Genomic DNA, 13120 nt, shown 5'->3' with positions numbered 1-13120 from the left:
TTGCTTTGCCTGGTCGCTGACGTATACCCATGACGGCGTTGGACGTACAGGAGTGGTCAAAAGTTCCCAGGCCACAGGGTCTGCTTTTCATCGGTATATCCTGGCCCTTAATATGCCGATAAATCTATCAAGGTTCTCAGAGGTTAGAATGATGCTGCTTCTACCCTCTACAGATATTTTAAGCTTCGAGGATATCGTAACTGCCTCACTATACCGCTCAAAAACAGACCATGTGGCCTAGGAACTTGTGACCGACCCTGTACATACAAGGATAGTATAATTGTTCTAATAACACGCCACATGTGCTTGGAAATACGTGGAACAAGTTGTGACCTCTTGCTTGGCTTGTTCGATTGAGTTGCGATGAGTTTGCTTCCGTAAGTTGGGGTTATGCTCTGTGAAGTGTGCACATTGCTGATATTACCACTTATTTTATAAACTATACCGCGGTGTCTGTGTCTGTGACGCTCGGCTGTCGAGCCCAATGCCAGGGAATCGACTGCCGGTAGTGGCGGCCGCGTTTCGATGATGGAGGCGAAATGCAAAATCTCTCGTGTGCTGTGGAGTTCCCGGGTTCGAACCCGACCACGGCAGCTGCGTTTTTATGGAGGAGAAACGCTAAGGCGCCCGTGTGCTGTGCGATGTCAGCGCACGTTAAAGATCCCCAGGTGGGCGAAATTATTCCGGAGCCCTCCACTACGGCACCTCTCTCTTCCTTTCTTCTCTCACTCCCTCCTTTATCTCTTCCCTTACGGCGCGGTTCAGGTGTCCAACGATATGTGAGACAGACACTGCGTCATTTCATTTCCCTAAAAAGCAATTATTATTATTCTCGTGTGCTGTGAACTGTCAACGCACGGAAAGAAACCGCAGGTGTTCAAAAGTAATACGGAGCCCTCCACTACGGCGTCTCTCATAGCCCACGTGCAGTTTCGGGGAGCTAAAAAATTCCACATAACCATACCATATCATTCCACATCATTTCATATCATACCGTACCATACATTAAATTACGTTACCATACTGCACCTTACGTTACCGTATCGGGCCATATATATACCATACCATACCATATCACACCACACCACACCGTACCGTACCGTACCACACATTTCGATAGACTCAGAGAGAACTGAGGCTATAAGAAGAGGACTGAGGCTATAAGATAGACTAGCCAGAACTTGCCGCGGTGGCTCAGTGGTTATGGCGCTAGAATTCTGGACGTTCCAGTTACTGTGTCTCTCTCCAGTGGTGGGAACGGACTTGCGGCCTCTTGCTCTGAAGCTGGGCAATACCCGCGGCCTATGTTTCCCGTTCTGTTGCACTAAACGCGCGTTGAAAAGTGGTCGTCCACACAGACTGACGCACGAACTGGAGAAAAAACAAGCACACGCTTCAACACTCGCGCGGCAAATAAGCCATTTTTATGGCCTGCGCCAGACGTCTATTACGCGCTCCTTTGCACGCGGGCACGGTAACGTCTGAAGGGAGATGCATACGCACAAAGCGAAAAAGAGCGGATGCGACAGAAATATAAAACGCTCAAACCGACGCGACCCGACATAAACATCCATGGATGCGTTCGGGGAGAAAGCGAGCGGCAACCGGCTAGCGTTTTGAACTCGAAGATTTGTTTTAAAAATGCGGACCGTTATAAACAAGGCGTTGGTAGAAAGAAAACAGTTTGTAGCCCCTCTTGGAGAAAGAGCGGCGAAAGACGCGAGCTGGGAACATCGCGAGCGGCTCTTAAAGGTTACGGAGGCGTTGCGAAACAAACAAACACTTGGTGCAAGTTGGCAACGGCTATACAGGGTTCGTCTCTGTCCGCCCTTTACGTTGAACACGTGTCTGAGCATCTGGAGCCCGGTGGAGTGCGTGATCTGCGGCACGTAGGCAGGGCTCTGGACAAGAGCTGACGCCAGCGGTGATGCTAATGGCGGCGGAGTTCTCGAATCCCGTGTCAGTTGCGAAAGTTTCATTCAACAGCTCGGAATGGCCTGCGGCCAATTTTTGCAGGTCAGCCGATGGTCGCGCCGCGTGGGGGCCCGGCCGTCAGATGTATAGACGTTTCTTACTTGGGCGTTGTCATGTTGCTCATTGGGTTGTGTGCAACTGGCGCTGCCACTTCCGCCGCGCTTGCGTCAGATGCACAAAGCAGCCCAGTGAGGAATATGAAGACATCCAGAGAGAAAAGGCAGATAAGTCGCGCCCTTTCTCGTACACTCTTAACACAAATACGCCTGTATGGGAATAAAAAAGGAGTAAGCGGTCCTGTAGCGCACTCCTTTTTAGTGGCCTGGTATGCTGCCCAAGCTCTGCAGTAGATTTTGATCTTGATAATTAAATATAGCCGCCGCGGTGGCTAAGTGGTTATGGCGCTCGGCTGCTGGCCAAAGACGCGGGTTCGATCCCGGCCGCGGCGGTCGAATTTCGATGGAGGCGAAATTCTAGAGGCCCGTGTACTGTGCGATGTCAGTGCACGTTAAAGAACCCCAGGTGGTCGAAATTTCCGGAGCCCTTCACTACGGCGTCCCTCATAGCCTGTGTCGCTTTGGGACGTTAAACCCCCATAAACTAAACTGATCATTAAATATACGGAATGTCTATTCTTCACAACGAGGTATATTCCGACTGCAGTGGGAAAAGTGTTGGTCAAATGTTTAAGGGAGCATTTGACCCCTAGACACTTGACCAACACTGTTTCCACTTCGAGTTAATATTAAATTCGCTCTCGTCCTACCATATATAGACTTGCCGTCCAGATTAGTTCAGTTGGTAGAACGACTGCTCCGATGAAGCGGCGGTCCCGGGTTCGAACCCCAGACCAGGACGAATTTTTCCTTAACTGCGAAGTTTCTGAGAAAGCTGTACAGCTTTCATTTGTAGCCGTATGGCTGCGCATGGGTGGATGCCAGTGACTAATTACTTTCTTATCGAAAATAGGGCTTCCAGGCTTCTTGGCTTCCACCGATAAGAAGTTATAGCGATATCTATGAGCCACCCACCGCCATCTCACATAGGCCCAACTGTACCATGTGACCTTAGGTTACAGACTGAAAATCACTGACACCCAGGTCGACATCTCTCTTAATTATGGGTAAGGTTTACCCGGACAACACTGCTTTAACCCAGCAGGTCAGCTTGGGACTTCCCGTTGAGGGTGTATTTTGGGAGTTTCGACGTTTTGTGATTGTCCTTTAGCACCATGCTCACGGAGTTTACACCATTCATGTAGTTTTAGTTTAAGGTGTCTGTGAGGAGTTCTCGCAGGTTATGGAGTTTTAGTTTATGCTACGGTCATTTGCTTTCGTATTTAATGGTGTTTTCGTTTTGCTGCGTAGTACGTACTCAGATTTTGCTGTTTACGATGTTTTCGTTCACGGGGATTCCATTTTCCTTTTAAAAAATTCCCGACACAGCTGTCGCTGTCACGAAAAAAAAGGGAGTGTCAGCGGGCAGCTCTCAAACCTACAAGGATATCCGGCACCTGAATGTAGCGGGTCTTTCACTGAGCAACTATGCTTCATATATTGCCTGGACGCAGGGACCGTACCATCGTTCCCCAGTTGACTTCATAAAATCAGCTTACCTTTTTTAATTACTTTAATCATTACTGAAACCTTCATCACATCCTCGCTCACTGATGAACTGTGGCAATAAATCTCGTTAAAAAAAAATTCCATACCGCCACTATTGAGCGTCTGCCCTTTTCTAGATGACGTTCTCTGCCTTTATTTATAATTTATCCTGCTAGCTAGCACACAGTAATGGAAAGAGGACACTGATTTCTTAAGGCTAATATTTAATCAAGGCGCTGACACGAAGCCAGTCTATTATCTCTCCTGGCTTCCAGGAATAGCGTCGCAGAAATCATAAATACCTCTCCATTCCTTTCAAGAAAGGGCATCCTTGACGTAATTATTCCCCTCGAGTGTGACCTTTCGCCGATGGCTAAGCGGCGTTTCTACTTTGAGCTACGTAAAAACGGATCAACTATTTATGAACTGTCTCCGGTTTCGCAACCCAGTTAACTGCGATTTACGTAACGTCCAAAACGTTCTCTGGCACCCGGAACAAGTTAATTGTCCCTGATCTTCCGAACGCAGCCCAGCTCCCGCTGGCGGTTAATTTCCGCTCGACCTCGGCGAGCCCTGAACGGTATCTGCGACTTGATTGGTGACGTCATCACTCGTCTCCATGGCTGCTGCTAGACGTAGTCAAAAGGGGGTCACATTGCTGCCTGATTGGGGCGCTGAAGGTCTTCGAGAAAATGAGCCTATGTGTGTGCGTGCGTGGATGCGGCAGCTTCTTGTCGAACAGCTTCGCTGTAGTACTCGTAGGAGCTCGGGCAAACGTCATCGGGTTGTCGTCAAAGGGAAAAGCAAAAAAGTAAAGAACAGCGCAAACTTCGTGGCAGCGACTAATTGCCGTCGTGACGCAGGGTGAATGCGCACGAAATATCTACGGCTTGCCTTGGCTCTGCTGTTACTGCGACTGTCCAGTCACATTTAGCGCCGTTGCCTCTTTCGATCTTTTTGCTCCTTTCATTTCTTCTTTCCTTCGTTTTTTCCTCCCTTTCCTCATTTATTCGTTCTTCTCTTTTTCTCTTTCTTTCTTTCCTTTCTTTTTTCTTTCCTTCGTCTTTCCTTTCTTCCTTTCCTTCTTTCTTTCTTAGTTTCTTTCCTTCTTTCTTTCTTTCCTTCGTCCTTCCTTTTTTCTTTCCTTCTTTATTTTTCTTTCTTTCTTTCTTTCTTTCTCTTTTCTTTCTTTCTCTCTTTCTTTCTTTCGTTCATTCTTTCCTTCTCTGTTCCTTCTTTCTCTCTTTCTTTCTTTCTTCCTTTCTTACTTTCTTTTTTCTTTCCTGCCTCCTTTCTTTCCTTCTTCCTTTCCTTCTTTTTCCTTCTTTCCTTCGTCCTTTCTTTCTTTCGTCTTTTCTTTCTTTCCTTCGTCCTTTCTTTCCTGCGTTCTTTCTTTCTTTCCTTCGTCCTTTCTTTCGTTCCTTCGTCCTTTCTTTCCTTCTTTTTGCCTTCTTTCTTTCCTTCTTTTCTTCGTCTTTTCTTTCTTTCCTTCGTCCTTTCTTTCTTAGTTCTTTCTTTCTTTCCTTCGTCCTTTCTTTCCTGCGTTCTTTCTTTCCTTCGTCCTTTCTTTCGTTCCTTCGTCCTTTCTTTCCTTCTTTTTTGCCTTCCTTTTTTTCTTCTTTTCTTCGTCTTTTCTTTCTTTCCTTCGTCCTTTCTTTCTTTCGTCCTTTCTTTCTTTCCTTCGTCCTTTCTTTCTTTCCTTCGTCCTTTCTTTCGTTCCTTCGTCCTTTCTTTCCTTCTTTTTTGCGTTCTTTCTTTCCTTCTTTTCTTCGTCTTTTCTTTCTTTCCTGCGTCCTTTCTATCTTCCTTTATTTCTTTCCTTCTTTCTTTTTCTTTCCTCCTTTCTTTCCTTCGTCCTTTCTTTCTTTCGTCTTTTCTTTCTTTCCTTCGTCCTTTCTTTCGTTCCTTCGTCCTTTCTTCTTTCTTTCCTTCTTTTCTTCGTCTTTTCTTTCTTTCCTGCGTCCTTTCTATCTTCCTTTATTTCTTTCCTTCTTTCCTTCGACCTTTCTTTCTTTCGTCTTTTCTTTCTTTCCTCCGTCCTTTCTTTCCTGCGTTCTTTCTTTCCTTCGTCCTTTCGTTCCTTCGTCCTTTCTTTCCTTCTTTTTTGCCTTCTTTCTTTCCTTCTTTTCTTCGTCTTTTCTTTCTTTCCTTCGTCCTTTCTTTCTTTCGTCTTTTCTTTCTTTCCTTCTTCCTTTCTTTCCTGCGTTCTTTCTTTCTTTCCTTCGTCCTTTCTTTCGTTCCTTCGTCCTTTCTTTCCTTCTTTTTTGCCTTCTTTCTTTCCTTCTTTTCTTCGTCTTTTCTTTCTTTCCTGCGTCCTTTCTATCTTCCTTTATTTCTTTCCTTCTTTCTTTTTCTTTCCTCCTTTCTTTCCTTCGTCCTTTCTTCCTTTAGTTCTTTCTTTCCTGATTGCTTCCCACTTACCCTTTTCCCACTCTTTCTATACCCTTCCTCTATTCAATCGCATATCATCGGGGACTTGTAAACAACCCATCTTTAGCGACTGCCGAGTCGAAGCAAGAAAAAATGAACGGAACAGAAATTTCGTGGGACGGACGTCAACGTGGGGAATAAAAAGGATTTGCGCGATCGCGTCTTGAAACGCCCGAGCCTTAATTGGTGTCATGTGTGCTTTATGCGTGGCACTGCGCGTGGGTGGAAAAGTAATCTTTTATTTTTTCTGCGCCCCCCGACAGTGCTTTGTGTCAATAAGCGATCCGTTCGTCTCTGTCTGCGTTTCAGTCATTATCATTTTTTCTTGCTCCAGATAGCCTGGGCAGGCATGAATGAAGGCAGCCGACGGGGCTGTCTCGTATGGCGGCCCGAGTCCCGAGCTTAGATTTGGTCTGTGTATGCGCCCACTCTTTCCTGGAATGAAAGAACAAAGAAACAATGAGCGAATGTTTTTTGGTGAATCCTGTGTTAGAAATTCGCAGTCAAATTTAGAGGAAGAAAAGAATGAATGAAATCAATAAATTAGAGAAGGAAGGAAGGTAAGATGAAGGAAAGAAATAGACTTACAGAAGAGGTGGAAGGAAGAGGGACGAAGGGAGAATGGAAGAAATAAGAAATAAAACAATGAAATAAGGAAAGCAATGAGGTAAGGAAGAAAGTAACGAAACGAAAGTAATAGAAAAGAGGGATACGATAGGAAAGAAATGTAATTATAGAATATATGAACCCAGGAAGGATAGAATTTATAAGATGGGAAGAAGGGAAACAATAGGAAGGAGGGATAAGATGGGAAAGTAGGATACGATAGGAAGGAGGGATAGTATAGGAAGGAAATATAGGAAGGAAATATAGGAAGGAAGGAGGGATAGGGTAGGAACGAAGGATAGGATATTAAGGAGGCCTGATAGGGTAGAAAGGAAGGATAGTAGGATGTATCGCGTAGGAAGTATAGTACACGACTGAAAGATAAAATAGGATAGTAAATAAGTATAAGGATAATATGGGGGATAGGAAGGAAGGAAGGATAGGACAAAGGGCGAAAAAAGAAGAATGGAAGGAGCAAAACTAGGGCTTAATTATTCGTCTAGGTTTAGATTCTGTGTTCGGCTGGCACCCAAGAGAGGGCGCCAGGGGTGCCGTCTAGAGCGGGCTGTTACTAAATCCGCCTATTTCATTTTTCTGTGCTGCCACCTCGCGTACCACGCTGGAAGCTCACTGGTAGGGTACTGCGCGCCCAACCCGGCCGGACTGAGTGCCGCTTCGGAGCACGTTTTGTTGGAATCTGTCGACGATGGCGTGTCCTGGGCAGCACCTGGTACTTGGATGATTTCTAGGATTGACTGATAGCTGGGTGCGAAGTTCGAGGCAGGCTGCAGTGCCCACCGAAGAGCAAATTCTTCAGTATCTCCGATCATCCGGCATGCGATGAGAACACCAGCTTAGCAAGGGCCGCCGCTTCAGAGATGAAGGCTACATTCGGAACATAATGTTCAATGAAATATCCCCGATCAGTGAGGTTGGAGTTTTGCGCTGTATATGCCTGCCATCCATGAAAGGTGGATACTACATCGTGCACGCCGTAGTACAGAAAATGACTGGGGACAACAGTTTCCACAAGCAATCGTTGTGCTTAAGCGCTGTAGAATAGCTACACGTGCTATAAAAGCAAAAGCGTACTCACAACAAAGCAGCTCTGTTAGCATTTCATTGTATTTTCCCACAGCACACCGCTGCATAAGTTAAACAAGCATGCGCGTCCATAAAGACGAGCGCGAGAGGCGCACATTGAGTCATTCCGGCGATACCACGCAGCGCTTTTCATCATGGATATGATGCGAACACACGCATAACTCACCTTCTTCTTCTTCTTCTGCCTCTTAATACATGGCACATACCCACACGGGGGGATTGGCCAGGGTGCAGTGGCATAAACAAGGAAATTTCCATAGGAGATTATGACAAAATTTTAGCACCATGCGTGAATGCTCTCGTAGCCTCTTTTTCGTCGTCCGCTCCATCGCGCGTTGAAAGCGGCTCGCAGCACTTGCCCATTTGGCCTTCTTGCTTAATTTGAGAAAGCAAAAAGCGTCGGAACGAAGTTTGGGTGCCGCGGTGACATTCGAGGCCTTCCTGCCCATGAATAAAGCATTTCGTGATAGACTGCACACGCATTGAAGCGCAGTACCTCGTCCGTATCTGTCTCAAAGTGATTCCCGCACAGTTTTGACGTGCTTGACGGTACCCAAGGGCGGCCACGATCGTGGAGCCGGCGAACGGCTTTTATCCACACTTCGCGTCGAAGGCGGTCCCGGGAAGCGTTCGGAAAGCGAAAAAATCCGAGTTTGCGTCCCTTTACATATTGGGTATTGCAGCCGTAATAGCAACACGTGCCGTAGGCATCGCCAAATGCGCCGCGCTGAACGCCCGACGGCTGCAGCAACGCACCCCGCGTAGGAAGCCGGTTTATTTACACTTCCACGGCCGGTCTCGAGTGGAGCGCGCGACCCTTCCAATATGTTTCGCGACACCGCCGCCAGGGGATGGGCGCATGCGCAGTCGCGTCGTGAAAAAGGCGGATTCTCATTTCTGCAAGCGTCTGTCTCCCAGAGTCCGTTGACTACGATGGCACCGGTGGTAAAGATATTTGTGAAAAACGTCTAGCACTCGCGGTAGTGTTCGGCTTGCCAGGCTACAAGTGTATACGGGTAGGCTGCCTTCCACCCTTTACAGGCTGTACTTAGAGGAAACAATCATGGCTGTTACTCTTGCCTTATACAGGTTGTATGGGCAAACACTGTTAATAATTATTGAAAACAATTTTTTAGTTAAAAGAGCATTTTCATTGGCACAGTATTACCACCAGTGGCGGACACTAGAAAACAGCTAAGATCTGTTAACTTTCAATAGCTAATTTCTTACTGCTACAGTTAGGTACCTCATTTATTTAGGCATTTGTAGCGCGGCCATAAGTAATATCCAGACCGGTTTTCGTACCCACGAAAACACCATTGGCGCGGAGCGAGGAACTGTAGCCCTTTTCAAGTTCTAAGCCGAAAGTGCAAACGACAGGAGTGCATGCAGTGCTTAGATGCGCGCGTCACTTGACTGCGCGTGTGTCAAGGTCTCTTCAGCATCCAGTCCGGCCGTGGTGGTGGTAAACTTTATCACCGCCACCGCCGGACTGGATGCGTCGGTACCGACACACTTAAATTTGTCCTCCGCGCGTGATGAGATCTTGCTGTGGGAAAAATTTGGTTGATGAGTTGTAATTAGTTAATTAATTAAGCATGAAAATTACTCTCAGACGTCACAATAGCCACGGACGTCGACATAACACCTCGACGTCACCCGATGACGTCATGGTACGTGTATTGGCGTCGTGAAAAAAATCCGCGTTAGAAATTAAAAAATCAAAAATAAAATGAAACAAATATAAAGTATAGAAATAAAAATTAAGATAAAAACATGACAAATTTTGAAGTAATAAGAAAATTCGAAATCACTGCGGAAACCCGCATTGGAGGAATGCGAAAGCATTGACGCCTCCTCGGCACTCGTCGCCGCTATTTGCTCCTCTTTGCTTCTATTGCCCCTATTTGCCTGAGAACTTGTGCAGTTCGTCTAATTCTCACCACGCTTCTTTCCAAGCTTTCAAATTCGACGCCGCGCGTTGGCTTCGACCACACTTCCGGTCACGTGGTACTACACTTCCGTCGTTTCAAATTTGGCGCCACTTTTGCCCTGGCCACAGCCATTTTTCGCACATTTCTGGCTCTAATTAATTAACTATTCATCCGATCGTAACCAATTTTTCTGCGCCGCATCCTCACATCATCCTCCTTCGATTATAACCACTTTTTAGACGTTCTCTTTTTCTAGTTCCCTACAATGGCTGCGGGCACGTTTTGATGACGAGAAACCGCCGACATAGCCTACTAAAGCTTTCGCTTTAAATAAAAATCGAGGGAGAAAGAGAGCTGAGAGGGACAGGCTTTCTCATTTGCGGTCTTAAGCCGACGAGTGCAATCGTGTATTTTTTTATTTTTATTACGCCAATGCTGATGAGTACGCACTGTAGCTTTGGCATGATCTTAGAAGAACCGGAGGCAATTCTGTTCTGCAGGTGGCCGTCCTCGGCGTTCTTGAAAAGGCACGGCGTCCCTCGATGCCCATCCCGCTGCTCGTTGAGCCCTATAAATGCAAAGAGCACCTCTGGGAGGGAGAGATACCAAAGAGCCAGGGCGCTTTTCTTTTCTTCTTTTTTTATTCCACACAGATCCGGCTGTTTGTTTTGGCCCCGAGCGCCCTCCTCCAAAGTGGGCTCCCTCTCGTGGGAACTGCTCTGCACGCGCAATTTGCGGTTGCCTCCTGGCTGCATTTCCCGCCTCCTGTTGGGGTGGGCAATCGTATTCTTTTCTTTGGCCGAGGGTCCTGTTTGTTCACGAGCGACGCGCATCAATGAACAGTGGGTCCGCCGCTGGCAAACTTGGGCACCGGGGGTGCTTCGCCCCATGGAACGTGTACGTGACAGGGATTCTGTAACGGAGCGTAGAGTACTTCATGCAGATATAAAAGAAGAAAGGAAACCTTAAACGGACCCTGAAGTGATTATGATAGTCATATTCTAGGACAACACATCTGTAGAAGTGGTCTTTGTGAGTATTCGAGTCAGATTTGAAAGCTCTGCGTAGACCGTGTAGTTTGGAAATAATTTTTAAAAATGGCTGCTCGCAGTGCATCGCAACCGATTAGGGCGACCCCTCACCACCGCGAGTACCCTGCCCCGATGACGTTATTGAAAAGTCTGAGCGAGTTCGCTCGCCTAATCGGTTGCGAGGTACTGCGAGCAGCGTTTTTTTTATAATTATTTCTAAATTATACGGTTCACACAAAGCTTAAAAATTTGAATCGACACCAACAAAGACCACCTCTACAGATCTGTTGTACTAGAAAATGCCAATCGAAATCATTTAAGGGTCCCTTTAAAGTCCCTTGACAGGCTTTTCTCATACGAAAAGGTCTATAGATTTCTTATAGACTCTATTGTCTTTCTACAGATGCAGCCGAACCTCGTTGTAACGAAACGGTTTATAACGAAATAATAGATATAATGAAGGAATTAGAATATCCCTGGAGGCTCGGTCAACACGGGCTATGAAGAATAAACAGCTATAACGAAGAAATCGCCGGGATCCCTAAATTTCGTTATAACGAGGTTCAACTTTACTTTTCTCTACTCATAGTATCTAGACTGTCTACAGTCAAAAGTCTACTAAAAGCGCATGACGACAAATTATGCATTGTCTATAGACTGTGTATAGAGTTTGTATTGCCTATAGGCTAACATAGAATTTGTATATAGAAAGTCTATAGATTTCATAGACAAAAGTTTATAGACAGTTTATAGACTCTCTTAACAAACTTTTGTAAGGATTAGAACCTGTCTAGCGACCTTAGTGAACATGTTCCGCATTATTTGTAGTTTCACACAGGAAACGAGAGGTAAAACGGGCTCTGCCACTGTTCATCCACACCGGGAACGCCGGGAGGCTGACCGTAGAATTTATAAAAAAATGCCGAAATTCGGAATAGACGCTGCATGTCCTTCGTCGAGTACAGGGGTGTTGGGAGGTGCGAACTTCGTAATTTGCTTGGATATTAACTTTTTGAATACGTGATTTTCGGTTGAAAAAGTCGGCACTGTTGCAGTAGGGATACATTACATTGAAGCGCGATCATTTGGGCGACTTGGTCACGCATGCATACTTCGAGGACGACTAGCGTTTGTAAAAAAAAAACAGAACAGGAATGGTCGTAAGTTGTGGCCGCACCTTACACCAACTCTAACTCGCATAAGAGGTCAGTTCGAAACATTCCCTTGAGGTAAATTTGTTAAAGAAGTGAAAACGAACTATTCCATTTGCCATCCTGTCCTGAGGGATGGAAACTTTTTCTGTTCAGAACTAGATTTCTTCTTATTGCCAACGAATTCCTTGTCAGTCTGTTCCGTGATTGTAGAAGAACCCAATTTTCTTCTCACAGTGTACTGGATCTAAAGCGTTCTCTTAACGACGAATGGGTGCTTTCATCCCCTGTCGCTGCCTCAGTTACGCCACCATTCGCGAAGTACTGGAGACAAATTGCACCGGCGACGTCGCTACGGAAAAGGCATTCCGCAAATATACGCGACCATTGGCGTGTCGCAAGCGGTGAGACTAAATAGCCTCACGTGCTGAAGCTTAAAAAGTCGTGCCGCTGACGTCACGACATTCCCTGACGTCACGACCCCTCCGTGTATGGCACTACGCGGCAGCAAGGAAGAGAGACTATTGATCGCCTTTCTTCAGAGAGAAGGTTGTGAACTTCATTCGAAGAGGGCGCCACCTTCCCATGCGCGCTAGTGTTTGGAGATGTTAGCAGTGCCGGCGACTTGCAAACCTCGGCAAATTCTGTCAGTTGTTTAGGGCAGCGAATCGATCAGACACGCTAGCGCTTGACGAAGCGCGTAAGGATCACTTTAACTGTGTTTCTATTATCAGTTTCTGTTGTTAATTATTAATGACAAATTGCTGCAACCCTCGCAGGGGTGTAAGTGGGGCAGGTAAAAAGAATGTGTGACAGACCAAGGCAGGGAAGGGGCAAATTACAAATATTATTAGCATAACTTGAACATTTCGATATGTAAACACAAACACGAAGTACGAACTATGGCAATATTTTTTATTTTTTTGAAATTTAGATATACTGTTGTCTCTTAGAGCGAGACATTACAGGAGGGGATACGTACACAGTGATCATGATACAGCAATCAGTGAGCGAAGGAAAGAAAACAAACACGGGTACATATAGGAAACCCTGGATATAGAAATGATCTGGTTACAAAGTGTTCGAAAAAAAAAGCACAGTTTCGCAGCAAGGAAAACTACTACGGATAGTGGTGAACATGCAGAAAAAAATTAATACTAGAAGTAAAACTAACAACGATAATTTCTAAATTTGGTTATTAGAATAATATAGTTAGTTTATCTTCGCAGGAAGAAAGAAAACGCCTTCTGCATTCCCATCTATGGCTGTCTTTAGCACGGAATTAT

General features: G+C 45.8%; 1 protein-coding gene across 1 annotated transcript in view; it reads left to right on the top strand.

Moving 5' to 3' along the window:
• The window catches only part of LOC144101338 (serine/threonine-protein kinase SBK1-like), a 57960-nt gene that overhangs the window by 30226 nt on the left and 14614 nt on the right, over positions 1-13120 (top strand). The gene's annotated exons all lie outside the window — the stretch shown is intronic.

This window comes from Amblyomma americanum, chromosome 8, assembly GCF_052857255.1.
Source record: "Amblyomma americanum isolate KBUSLIRL-KWMA chromosome 8, ASM5285725v1, whole genome shotgun sequence".
Taxonomy (NCBI): Eukaryota; Metazoa; Arthropoda; class Arachnida; order Ixodida; family Ixodidae; genus Amblyomma; species Amblyomma americanum.
This window is presented reverse-complemented; position numbering and strand designations above follow the sequence as displayed.